This window comes from Leucopleurus acutus (assembly GCF_964270905.1).
Source record: "Leucopleurus acutus genome assembly, chromosome: 5".
Taxonomy (NCBI): domain Eukaryota; kingdom Metazoa; phylum Chordata; class Mammalia; order Artiodactyla; family Delphinidae; genus Leucopleurus; species Leucopleurus acutus.
Window position 1 is genome coordinate 102,264,240 of NC_139147.1, and position 14,169 is coordinate 102,278,408.

The following is a 14,169-nucleotide window of genomic DNA, read 5'->3' on the forward strand; positions in this document are numbered from 1 at the left end:
TGAAACTTAAAAACTTTTACATAGGAAAGGAAACCATAAACAACACGAAAAGACAACCCTCAGAATGGGAGAAAATATTTGCAAACGAAGGAACTGACAAAGTATTAATCTCCAAAATTTACAAGCAGCTCATTCAGCTCAATATCAAATAAACAACCCAATCCAAAACTGGGCAGAAGACCTAAACTGACATTTCTCCAAAGAAGATCCCTCAGTTTTAAAGGACCTTTTTACAGAAAGCAACATTTCTAATTGACAGATCTGGAAATTAGCCTGACTTGGACAAACTATGGATTCGACATGCAGATGAGATTTCCTTCTACTGTTAACTTGCCCTGGATTTGATACCCACCCTAAAAAGAATCCTACAAAAAACTGCTTCAAAGCCCCTTTGAAATCGCAGTAGTGCAGCAAAACCACAAGTAAACAGTGACCTGTTAACCTGTTATTTCAAATACAGACTGAAAAGCCAACAGGCATTTTTTGGTGCAATTTTTTTAAAACATCGTTGATATATCATATCTGCACAGCGCTGTCCCTTCACAGAAGGCAAGAAAGTGCCGGCACATCATGTGGGAGGCCGTCCTTGGTACTGTAGGCTGTGAAAGTGGGCCTCCTTCATGGTCTGGTTGATGTGGAAGTAAGGGCCTTGACACAGTGTGTATCGCCCCAGCACGGACTGGGGGGCGGGGCGCATGGGGGCTGGACCGGGCGGAGGGGTGGTTTAAGCTGCTGTCCAGCCAGCTGGCCTGGCCCGGGTTGTTGATGCTGCTGCTGCTGTTCCCGTCACTGTGACTGCTTGAAGACCGTGTCCCCAGGAATCGTGAAAGAAAGGGTTTCTAGTCTCCTTTTGGTCTGTGGGGGGAAATGGTGGTCTTCTTCACTGCCTTTCCTTCTCTTTTTCCTGGGGCGGAGGCGCTCTCTCAGGGCAGCCAATGGAGGCGAGCTACGCGGCGCCGCTCAGCGAGGAGAGGGAACAGAGAGTTTTGCGTTTCGGCGGCTGCCACGCACTCCCCCTCGGGCCTTGGCTCTCGCCGCGGCTCTGGTGGACGCTGCCGGCCGAAAGATTACTCTTTTGCTTTGAATTATGTATGCTGCCTTTTTGCCTTCTGAATATACCTCACTTTTAACTAATATATAGTTGTAAATAAATAAAAGTTCTATGGTAGAAAATTCTTAGACACTTCAGAAGATAATACAACCCCAAATATTTTTAATCCATTAATTTAATTCATCCCTCAATTTACTCCTTTACTAATAGTTCATTCCTTTATTTAACAAAAAGCTATATTTGAGGCATGACTGTGTAACTGGCCCCTGCACACAAACTGAATAAAATACAATCCTTGTGCTTGTACTTAGAGACTCAGAAGAATCTTTGTATAACTCAAGTTTCTTATTTATAGAAATCAATTCTAGTTAACCTAGTAGCAATGAATTTAAAACATAGCTCAAATATTTGTATAGTTCAAATAATGCTTGGGAAATGAGCAGGAACAGATAGCCTGATCCACAACGGATACAACAACAGATTATACTAAAATAAGTGTCAGGTTGGAGTGCCACCATTACTGCTGCTGATGACTGAGAACCACTGTTGACATTACTCCCAGAGAACCTGGATGCTGTCATCACTATTTCTGGTCCTGCTGGCACAGCTGCTACTGGGCACTGGGTGCTCCTGATGATGAAATGAACATTAAAGAGTCTTGCATCAGCCTTTACAAACTGAATTCAGAAAGATAGGGTTATGTGTGACTCAATACTTTCTCTCCTTCACTCACTTCACATCTAATCTTCCAGGAAATCTGTTCTCTTTAATTTTAAAATAAATGCATTATATGGCCACATTTCACTATGCCCACTGTACCCCAATCCAAGTATGCCGTGATCTCTTGTCTAGATTACAGTAAATTTCTTCCTTTCACACTACTCTCTGTCCTCAAGGGTGCGACTAGGGTGATCCTTTTAAATCATAAATCAAACCATTTCACTCTTCTGCTCAAACCTCTCCAATGTCTTGATATTTCACTCAGAGGAACCCACAAATCAGCAAAACTCATTGAATGGCTAGGTACAAGCACCTGAGTAATCTGACTTCCTGTTAATTCCTCACCCTGCTTCAGTCCTACTGGCCTCCCCTCTTCCTTCATAAAGGCAGATACGCTCCACTTTAGAGCCTCTCACTTGCTAGTCCCTCTGCAGAAAGGCTCTTCTTCAGATACCCACATGACTAACTCCCTCTTCTTCCTCAAGTCTCTACTGACTACCCCATTTCCAAATGCAATCTGCCCTTTTCACCTGGCATTCCCAATCCACTCAACCCAACTCTATTTTATCCCAAGGAAAACATCAACTTGCAACTTACTCTTTTATACGTATTTTTCTACTATTTGTCTCCCCTCCTTACTTTCCACCAGAAAAATAACCTATACTAGGGTACGGGTTGAGGAAAAGGGAGGAATGAATAAGCAGATCACAGATGATTTTTAGGGCAGTGAAACTGTTCTGTATGATAAAATAATGGTGGATACATGTAAGTATAAATTTGTCAAAACCAACAGAAAGTGTAGCACCAAGAATGAACCCTAATGTAAACTATGGACTTTGGGTGAAACTGATGTGTCAAAGTAGGTCCATCAAGGGTAACGAATGTTCTACCCTGGTGTGGCAGATCGTGTGTGGGGGCAATGTGTATATGGTAGTTCTCTGTATTTCCTGTTTAATTTTCCTGTGAACCTGAAGCTGCTTTGAAAATAGAGTCTATTAGAAAAACCCTCTAAAAAGAGAAAATAATTAGCACAAATATAACTGAAAATAGATTAGTATCCAGAATATATCAAGAATTTCTAAATGTAAATTTAAAAAGATAAACCACCCAATCAAAAAATTAGGACATCAAGAAAATTCCAAGGAAATATGAATGGATACAAAAATATGCTATATCTCAAAAGGAAAATGTGAATCAAAATCATGTTTTCTAAAATGAATTTTCATGTAATTCACACATTGAAAATAACATTCATAATAATTATAATAATTAAAGTATATGGAACAATGGGACCTAGTTTATACTTCTGGTGATGTTTAAAATGATACAGCTGTTTGACATAACAATGTGACAGTATCTGAAGTGTTACCTGACAGTCTGTCTTTAAAATTCCTTGAAGTATCTTTGCGTTTTTCTCTCCTTAGGCATAGTTACCTTGAAGAATGTTTCCTGGCCCCACTGAGAAGAGGCTAAGAGGAAAAACCCAAGTCCATACATCAGAAATTATCAGAGTCTCACAGCAGTATATAATCTCCCTTTCATTCAATGAGTTCTGAGTCTCTAAATTCACACATTTCTAGGAAATGTGTTAGGCACTATGACTCAAAATCTGTTTATAGGATTTTATTTTACATATATAAACACACCATATATATATGTATATGTGTGTGTATATATGTACATATACATATGTGTGTGTAAATATACATACAAATATATTTTTCAGTTATACAATCAAAAGTAAAGTGTAGTTAAAATAAAGGTGACCTTTGAGAAGCTGCCCTGTATTTCAGTCCTCAGGGTCATGAACAATTAGCATAAACCTACAAAGATTCCTTAAGGCAGACCATTTTGATGACTGTACTAGATCTGAAATCTATCCTGACAACCATACCCATTTTGTCTCTGGATCTCTGTGCCACTATTTGATCTCTACCTCCTTGGGGTCATCTCACTCCCTTAACTGCAGTTGAATTGAATCCACAGAAAATTCTACCAGCCTCTATATTCTATACAAAATTGCCACAAAAATCACTTGTCAAAGATGATGACACCCCTCCTCAAAGTATATCCCTTGCCCTTGGTGGAGAAAATGTCCTTTGGGCCCTTCCAGGGGATTTTTGGGGAGTGGATGGTCCATATTAAATTCACTCCAGCATTTTTCTTTCTGTCAAAATTGTTTCAAGTTACTTCTCAACATAGTACTTGGATTTGCTGGCATTTTCATTCAATTTAGCATTGTCTATCAGTGGCACCTGGTCAATTGTGTGGACCACTCACAGCTGTTATGCTACCATAGTGAATCTAGAAACTCTAGCAGATAGACTGGTATTAATTCAGCCACTCTGTAATTATGTACACAGAATACCTCCTATCTACAGTTCCCAGAGTTTCTATAATATAAATACTAATGTAAATTGTGAAAATGAAACACTGAAAATCTTTTGATATAATGCCTCTTTTCAAAGTTGTCTTTAATTGACAATCCCCAGAGAATTTTCAGCTGCTACCTAATTCAGTGTTTCTCAACATTGGCTGTTTCAAAATCAGCTGGGGAGATTTAAAGATTCCTAATGTCCAAGTCATTCCCCAAACTAATTGCATTGGTATTCCTGGGGAGGAATTCTGGCATCAGGATTTTTTAAAGCTCCCAGTCAATTCCAATGCATAGACAAGGTTGAGAAATACTGCTTTTGTTACTGAGCCAAACTTGAGTCCCTATGCCTACATGCAGTAAAGCCAATCTACTGACACCAGGTTGTGGTGATGGAAAGTGCAGTGTTTATTGCAGGGTGCCAAGCAAGGAATCTGAGTAGCTAGTGCTTAAAAGGCCTCAACTCCCTGAAGGCTTTCAGGGAAGGGGTTTTTAAGATAGGGTGAGGGAGGTGGGTGATGGGGTGCATGATCAGCTCGTGAACATTCTTCTAGTTGGTTGGTGGTTAGGTAATTGGGAGTCAGCATCATTAACCTTCTGGTTCCAACCTGTCTGGGGTCTACATGCTTGTGGGCAGCATACAGTTAACTTCTTCCACCTGGTGGTGGTTTCAGTATCTGCAAAGCACTCAAAGGATGTGGCTCAGAATATTATCTATAGCCCTTGAGGAAGAACTAAAAATCCTTGACTTTGTTTAATGGCTAAATCATTATTATTTTGTTTTGCTTGACTGTTTTCCTTTCTTTCTATATTTTCTCACTTTGATTAAATTCACTCTATGGAACTCAGGGAAAGCCTAGGGAGCTAAAGTTTTTCTACAAACAAGAGGCAGGAAGAGGACGTGGGCGGGGAGGGGTGTGTTCTGGGAAGGCCCAATAGGGTCCTGCTTGGTTATACTTTTAAAGACAGTGATAGAGGAGGAATACGGTAGGCTGAATGTTGGCCCTCCAAAAGGCCAACTGTGACCAGCGGTCTCATTTCTGTGCTTCCAAAGGAGTTGAGGTAAGTAATTTTTGTTTCTTTTTTCATAGTGCTGGTATCTAAAATAATGGTATATTACTTTAACAGTTACTAGAGTCTTCAGTTTGATGAAATAGAGCCGTGATTCAGCAAAACATAGAATCAAACTTCATCTGCTTTCTTTACCCTGAGGCTACAGGCAGTAAGATATTCTTTAGCAAGGTCACAGAATTCCTAGGTTGATGAATAAAATAAGAATTTTAGCATGGTATTTTCTTCCTCTATGTTTTCTGTGTTATTGGTGACAGCCAATCCACACTGCAGTTGTTAAATTTCCTGTGTCCCCCTTTTCCTATTTTAGGGAGTAGCCAACTAAAACCCTAAAGGCTCCAATGAGCACCTCATTCTAGTAGATCCTCTATATCAATTTAGTTACCTCTTTAGTGCATGTCTTGGAATCCCAGATTCTAATACTAAAACTAAATTTTTACCGCATTAAGTCTGAATTAAGCAAAATACCCAAGCTTCGAATTGTTTCTACTTCCTGAGGATCTCTTGCTAGAAACCTGTACCCTGTTTGCAGTATCTGTATCAGTCAAAATTGTTACCGCAAGTGGGGGTCTGGCCGCTTGCCCTCTGAAGCCAATAAAGAGGCAAGGTTGATGGAAAGGAAAGTTTGCTTTCAGAGGCTATCAAGTGGGGGAGGGGTGGAGGGAAGAGGGCAGACTCCTGCGCAAAGGCTTATTCCCTGCACTGACAATCAGTGGGCAAGAGCATTTACAGATGGAGGGAGGCGGCTAAGGCAGAAACAGCACAGTCGGCTCTGACAGTCATCTTGAAGTTAGTCATGCAGTGGTCTGATCAGGGTCATCTTCATTGTTTTAAATACAGTTAGTCTGTAGTACCAGGGTCGGTTTGTTCCCATTTCTTTGAGGCCAGTTCTCGGAATTGTGGCAACCATGTAGTTAACTTCTTCCACCTGTTGAGGGTTTTAGTCTCTGTAAGACAGCTCAAAGGATATGGTTCAGAATATTATCTACAGTCTTTGAGGAGGAACTAAAGGTCCTTGACTTTGCTTAATGACTAAACTATTGTTATTTTGTCTCCTTTGACTGCTTTCCTTTGTTTCTGCATTCTCTCACTTCTCTGATTTAACTTATCCTTTGGCTAAAGTTTTTCCACAGACAAGAGGCAGGCTAAGGACATGGGCAGGGAAGGATCATAGGGTTCTGCTCTGTTTCAAGATCGTGGTTGAGTATATCAGAGATCAACCACAGTTAACTACACAGAACATGAACTTACGGGAAATATATTGTTTATCTAACATGAAGGTTCTCTCTGCCATTATTATCTGAATTCAAAGCCCCAGATTGTATATCAAATGGGAATGTCTTAGGTACAATACACATACTCTACGTGTCAGTTGTCAAAGGAACAAAGAAGTCTAGCATCTGAACTATGTGACTTTGGTAGTAGAAAGCAGATTATCACTTCTCCATAAGAACTACATGTTGATAAATTCTTCAAACATGGGAACGGGTTTCAGATGCCAATCTGGAGGGAGGATTCATTGTGTCTTCAAATTTACCTAAGAATTTTCTCAGGTATATGTTAGGGATAAGGCAGGCGATAAAGAATATTCCAGGCTGTGGGAATAAAGGACACATGTCAGAATTATAGTTTAGGATTCTAGTTTAAGATGGCAGCTGCCACCCTTTATTTGTTCTTCTACTAAAAATCCTGCTGAAATGACAGAAGAAAATGAGTTAAAAAATGAATAATTTTATTGAGAATAGAAAAAGGAGAAACAGTGGGAGACTTTTTTTTTTTTTAATTTAGAAAACAGAAATGCCACTGACCAATAAAAGTAGAAAATGAATGTGAGTATGTTTGGTTTGGAAATCAAGAATGCGTTGTGTGACAGAAATGCAGGTGCTTAAACAAAGGACTGTATAGTGAATAGCAGAGCTAGATCATTCACCCTTGCCACATTTTTAGGAAAATAAATCTGCTGGCAGCACCAGTGTTGGTCCCCACATTAAAACCCTAAAGGGCATGATCTGTCTGGGAAAGGCTTGGGCTCTGTGGTATTGGTTCCTCGGAGAAAAGACACCTTTTCTTGGCATTGAATGGTTTCATTTTCAAAATCACCAACCTATTAAATTAGCCACCTTTATTAAACAGAATTCTCAGTCATCTCTTCCATTCAGGGAAGATATCTCTTAAAGAAACAGAACTATATAACTGGTGAAGAAATCCATGCCATCAATCCGTATTAATAAAATTTTATTTATAAATTCAAAGCATACCCAAGGGGAATTTTGAGAGCCATTGACTTGACTCAAACTTAAAAGGCATTTATGGAAGTAAAGCAAGTTTAAAAATTTTAATGTTTTTATATCGATATCCCTCACTGCCTTAGTAGGAGTGTGTGTCTAAATTATGTGATGATTAAGTCTTCTCTGTTTAAAGAAGAAGAGGGAGAAGCTTCTCTCCTCCTTAGGGTGTATTCTTGAGAAGACAAGACCTTTTAATTTTATAGCACAAGGTCCTGGGCCTTCTGATTCTGGAACTGTAAACACAAACCTCCAACATTAATTTAGGAGGCCCCCATAAGATAAGCAATCACAAAGTGTATTTTCTTGTCTCAAGGAAATGAGAGAAGTTTTTGTCTCTTATACTTTTCTCTATAAAGTGCATGAAATTCTGTCCAGACCCCATAATCACTCGTTTTACCTTATATACGTATAATCTATTAGTACTTATCCAGTTATGTGATTGTTCTCTGCCCGTTCTCTGTTGGTAGGGAGAGGACTTTTGTTGACAAGATTACTTATTTTTCCCGACAATATATAAGTGGGACTGGCTCTAACCATTTAGACTACTATTTCTGGAAGCAGAACCTTCCCTTCTAATCCATCTCTAAGAATTTTGTACTTAAATATAGGGTGGGTATCGGGAGCAGTACACTAAAAGAAAAAACAAATCATGTAATTTAAAGTAGCATTTCAGCGCTTTGTGTGAGATAGTTGGGGTAAACATAATTTCTGTAAAGTTCCTCAAATCATACTATACCTGAAATTATGCAATTTCTAATCAGTTCATTGTATGTCCGCATTTGTCTGTTTTACTGTTTCCTGTGGCACACCGTTATTAGCTCTGAGAATTGAGAGTGGAAATGAGTTTGTTAATCTGATGGTCTGTTTTATTCTGGCTTCCTTTTTTTCCCAATTGAAAATATAGTCAAAGACTCAAGTGGCGAATCATATTTATTTCTGTAATATAGATTTAAATATGCTTAATTCTGTTCATCTGTCTAAAATATATATTTAATATTTAATACATAAATTGTGATCTGTGTTTAGAAAATATGTGATTATACCATTATATTCTATTTTTAACCTTATATCTAGAACGTAGAGTTCTGCTGCAATTATTACACAGAGGCCACTTTCACTGCAATTCTGAGTTTTCATGGGTCTATTGGGAAAGCTTAAGATGTGTGTAATGGTAACATGAGTTTTACTGGGCTTCCTTCATCAAGAAATAACCATACTAATTATTTTCTATGAGGTGTATGTATCAGTTGCATTGTCCTGTACTGCCTTCAGTGTGAATGTGTTCCTTGGCTAGATGCTATATTGTGTGAAACTTCATGCCTGTATATCAAGCATTTTGTAACTCCCTAGATGGTGGTGCTGACTGGGGCTCTGAGGGTAAGAAAAAAATTCTCCATAACCAGAATAGATGTCAATTTCTGTGAGAATGACTTGTTACCCCTGGTAACAAAGGATAATTTGTCTTCCCAAGGAAATATGCCATATGGGTGATTCAGAATTGTTATTTTTGTTTGTTTGTTTTTTTCTGAGAGATTAAATTTTCTTAGAAGGCAGAAGCTAGATTGTTAGAATTCATGCTGCTGGGTTCCTGTGTGATCTCCTCTTTTACCCAGTGATTAGTCCATTTCTATACCTGTCATGCCAGGTCTGGCATAGCCAATAACAAAGACTATTTAGTAGCAACTGGCAGAGTAATTTTGTCTACGTGGTTGTTCAGTATTCTTTCCATGGTGAGTGCTCGCTGGTAGGCATTTATATCTGACATGAAAAATGTCACTTGACGCCCCTTTGCATACGTCCACCCACATGCCTCTCCCGTAGACCCTCTTTTATCTGACATTCCAGTCTTTTAATTTTGAGGCCATTCACCACTGCCCATAATTCCACACATTCTCATCTCTGGCCACATCTCCTTTCCCATAAAGTCAATGAATGGTTGTAACGATAGCTCTGTCCATTGGGAAGATTTTCACACACTCACTGTCATTCAGAGTTACCACTGAGTGGCTACAATGTAGCCTCAATTTATTTTGGGTTCATTTTGTATACTGAGCCAATCTATCTATAAACCAAGCTTGGGTTTTTCATATTCCCTCCATATACCCATATATAAGATGAGGGAAGGATGAAAACATGGGTGACATGAGGCTGTGTACTCATGCAATTTACTTAGGCCTTCTCGTCCTGCTTAGGCTTGATCCACGATGTACCATTTCTATCCTACAATGAATTATTGCTGCATCTACCCAATCTGATGATGATTTTATGGGTTATCAAAATGGGCATATATGCATTGGAGCTATTCTGGAATTTAACCCCAGTTATCAATCTGGTAGCCAGAAAAGAAGGTGGGGACAGCTCTTGAGGGGGTACTTGTTGCCTAGCAGGGAAGAGACCTTTGCAGCTTATTCTTATATCAAGGAACTGCTAATACTTTAATGGGAAAGGGTGAGCTCCCTCTGAAGACTCTGAGGGCTCACAGTTAAAATCTTCAGAGGAATCCACACAGATATTCCCGTTCTAAGCTTCAGTAACGCAGGTTTTCTCAGCCAGGACCCTAAACACAGCGTAACAGACCTGCCTAGGCTGAGCATTCAATAGTCTCTGTAGCTCAGTGTTCTTAACAATAATATCCTGAGTCTGTTCCTCATTTGGTCCTGTCCCACACTGTAAGAGCTAAAGCCCTCTTTTTAAATGACAGCAGAGGCTCTCTGACTCCCTCCCTTAGCTATACGCAGGTTATCATCATCCTTCTGCAGGGTGTCAGTGTAACTTTGTAGATACCAGCCAATTCCATGATCTTGTATGCATTCTACTTCCTGAACTTTTCAAAGTCCTTGTGCATTACACTGGGTGGGGCATTCCCCTTCATGTTTGTAACACTATATCCTCCAATATTGTTTTCCAAGATGCTCATGGCTTCAACCTGGAAGCTGAGGCAGTTCCTGAAGGCACTTACAATAGGAAGCAGTCAGGTGGGGATACTCCTTGTAGGAGTTTCTCTCATGAAAGGAAATATGAGCAACTTAATGTCCATGACTGCAACAGTTTATAATCTGTATATTATGTGCTTCCTATAACATTATCAATTTATATGATAAAGTACCATGAAAATGTTTAATCAACATGTGACAGCTTTTCATTAAGAATCACCATGTGAAAATTGTTGTATGGTGTATAATCTTTACTCTGAATTTATCCTTAGGATGGAGTGTGTGTTACATACAAGTAGGTTTAATTAGAGATAATGTATAATGCTTATGAGAAATTTCTTAGGAAACAAGCATGTTTAGAAATTAGTGAAGTTAGAAGTTAAATCCACTTGAGAACTAGAAAAAGATAGGACAGAGGTGCCATTTAAGATTGAAACTGAAATGACAGTAAAGCTGGAGGAGGAAAATGCAGGGTGCTTTCAGCGAAAGGGAGTAAGCACTTTAACTGGATATGACATACACAGTACAAAAGGGAGTGTCTAGGCTACTGCAGATTGTTGAGACCCTTAAAGATGAATCTTGAGTAAGCGCCAAACCAGTGCAGCTGTGGAGCTGCATTTTTGGCCCGGGCAGAGCCAAATAAGGACACCATAGTCTTCACAATCGGTTGCTTCTTATTAGTTATGTCATGATGTCATTCATGATGCATTAAACAAATTCAGCATAATGGAAAAGGGAAGATAAAGGTAAATTTCAAAGATGGTAAGGAAGTATAAATGACAAGCATTTGCATCTAATGGGATGTGTGAAATCAGGGAGAGAACGCAGTTAATAATGAGGAGGTTAGTGATACAAATAAACAAAGGTAATGAACAAATGAATGAAACAATGCCACAATAGCACTAGAGAGTAGCAATTTAAGTTTATGTATTCGGTAAATTAAAAATATACTGTGATTATTTTAAGTTACTATTTGCTTTATTAAAAATATTAGTCTTTTCAGTAAATGTTAATGGAAAAGTCTATTTAAAAAATTGCACATCCAGTAAGAGTTCATGAGTACAATATATAATGCAACTTCATGTGTCACCTATTTTCAAGGATAGTAGGAGCTGATAAGAATTCCTTAGATAGAAATGTGATTACTTCTATTGAACTTGATGCTGAGAGAAATAATTTGTTAGTATAAGTGTACTTTGATGTCACATGTTTAATTCCCATCTTATAATATTAAATTTATTGTGATAATATACTTCTTAAACATGCAACATATATGCAGGCATCCACACATGTACACATGCCTACTTTAGGTCAACTTGAAATTAATACCAAGTATTAAACACTTTCAAAGTTTAAAAGTGAATTATATTTGAACACCGTGACTACTTTCAGAAACAATAAAAATGTGCTTTAAAAATATTGATATCAAGATGAATTATTTATACAGCTTCAATTTCTTTGAAAGCAAGATGTTAGCAGACTCTAATAAAAATACATCTTGACTTTACCCGAAAGGAAAAAGCTCAAAGGTGGATATAGATGCTTTCAGTTTTGTATTCCCCACACATTTATTACAGTGATTATAAGAATTTTTATTTAGAATTTTACTTGGTTAGCTATACAAATGTTAAGGATTTCATACTTAATAAAAAATTTTTATCAAACCCACCTATTATTCAAATACACCTACTGACTTGGTGTGTTTCAGAATTATGCTTAATTATCTGCACTTACTGAAAAGAAAGGGTGATGTCTTCACTTTTAAGTTTGTACCTTTTGATCATCTTCACCCATTTCACACATTCCCCCACCTCCCACCTCTGGCAACAACTGATCTATTCACTGTATCTATGAATTTGTTTTTTAGGGTTTGTTTATGTTTTATTTTTAGATTCCACATATAAGTGAGGTCATATAGTATTTGTCTTTGTCTGATTTATTTCACTTAGTATAATACCCTCAAGGTCCATCCAGGTTGTCACAGATGGCAAGATTTCCTTTTTTATTGCTGGATAACATCCCTGTGTGTGTCTGTAGTAAGTCCCCTACATACAAACAAGTTCTGTTCTGAGAGTGCATTTGTAAGTCCAACAAAGTTAGCCTAGGTACCCAAATAACACAATCATCTATACAGTACTGTACTGTAATAGGTTTATAATACTTGTCACACAAATAATAAAGAAGCAAACACAAAAAACAAAGAACATTTTTAATCTTACAGTGTAGTACCTTGAAAAATACAGTAGTACAGTACAACAGCTGGCATGCAGGGGCTGGCATCTAGTGAAAAGGCAAGAAGAGTTACTGACTGGAGGAGGGAGGGGAGGTGGGAGATGATACAGCTGAAGGATCCTCAGCAATAGGAGATGGAGGGCAAGCTGCGATTTCACTCATGCCTGACATTGATGACACAAGTTCTGATTCCTTGCTGGATTCAATTCTATCTACCCTCTTGAAAAAACGAACCAGTGATATCTGGATAGTAGCTCTTTTTTCTCATCATAGTTGACACGGTAGCACTGGATTGCATACTGAACAGCTGCTGCAACCTTCGTGTACCATTCTACATTCGGGTCCTGTGCCTCAAAAACTAACAGTGCCTCCTCAAATAAAGAAAATCCCCTTGCCATTTCCTGCATCACAAATCTCTTCAGTTCTTCAGTTACTTTTTCTTCCTCTTGTCTCTCTTCATCCTTTCTCTGGGCCTCCAATTCCATCAGGTCTTCATTAGTAAGCTCCTTGTGTTGCACAGCAAGGAATTCAATGTTATAACAATGAGTGACTTCTACCATCTTTTTGCCTCTCCACTTTCTCAATTATTGTCACTTTTGTTTCCATCGTTATGGCTTGGTGCTTCTTAGCAGTACTGGCTACATCACAGCTGCTTTTATGCTTGCTTCCAGACATCCTGGACTTGAAACAAAGATACTGTACTACTGTACTCTATACAGTACTGTACAGTAAAGTATACACAAGCACAACCACTTATAGAAGATGCACGCATGCGACAATGTATGCCAGACATGTGAACTAACTTTCGTGATTGGACATGCAAATATATGTTTGCATCTCTGAAAGTTCACAGCTTGAAGGTTCCTATGTAGAGGACTTACTGTATATATATACAGTTGACCTTTGAACAACACAGGCTTGAACTGCAAGGGTCAACTTACATGTGGATATTTTTCAAGAAATATGTACTATATTACAAAACAATCCACTGTTGGTGAAATCTGTGGATACAGAACTACAGATAGGGAGGGCCAACTGTAGAGATATACTCAGATTTTTGGCTACATGAAGTGTCAGCAACCCTAACCCCAGTGCTGTTCAAGAGTCAACTATATATATAACATAAAATCACATTTTCTTTATTCACTCATCCATCGATGGACACTTACATTTTTTCCATGTTTTGCCTGTTATAAATAATGCTGCAGTGAACATGGAGGTGCAGATATTTTTTTGAGCTAGTGTTTCATATCCTTTGGATAAATACCTAGAAATGGAATTGCTGGATAATATGGTATTTCTATTTTTAATTTTTTGAGGAACCTCCATGCTGTTTTCTATAGTGGCTGCACCCATTTACATTCCCATCAACAGTGAACTAAGGTTCCCTTTTTTCACCAACATGTGTTGTTTTTTGTCTTTTTGACAATAGCTATACTAACAGGGGTGAAGTTGTATCTCATTGTACTTTTGATTTGCATTTCTCACTGTGATGCCAAG

At 38.4% G+C, this 14,169-nt stretch overlaps 1 pseudogene across 1 annotated transcript; it reads right to left on the reverse strand.

The window, feature by feature from the left end:
• Window positions 1-568: 568 nt before the first annotated feature.
• LOC309961782 (protein VCF1-like) lies at window positions 569-13,344 on the reverse strand (annotated as a pseudogene). Its single transcript has 2 exons — window positions 13,227-13,344; window positions 569-1,130 (listed from the first exon to the last, which is right to left on the reverse strand). The product of its transcript is annotated as a protein VCF1-like (transcript).
• Between the last annotated feature and the right edge of the window lie 825 nt (window positions 13,345-14,169).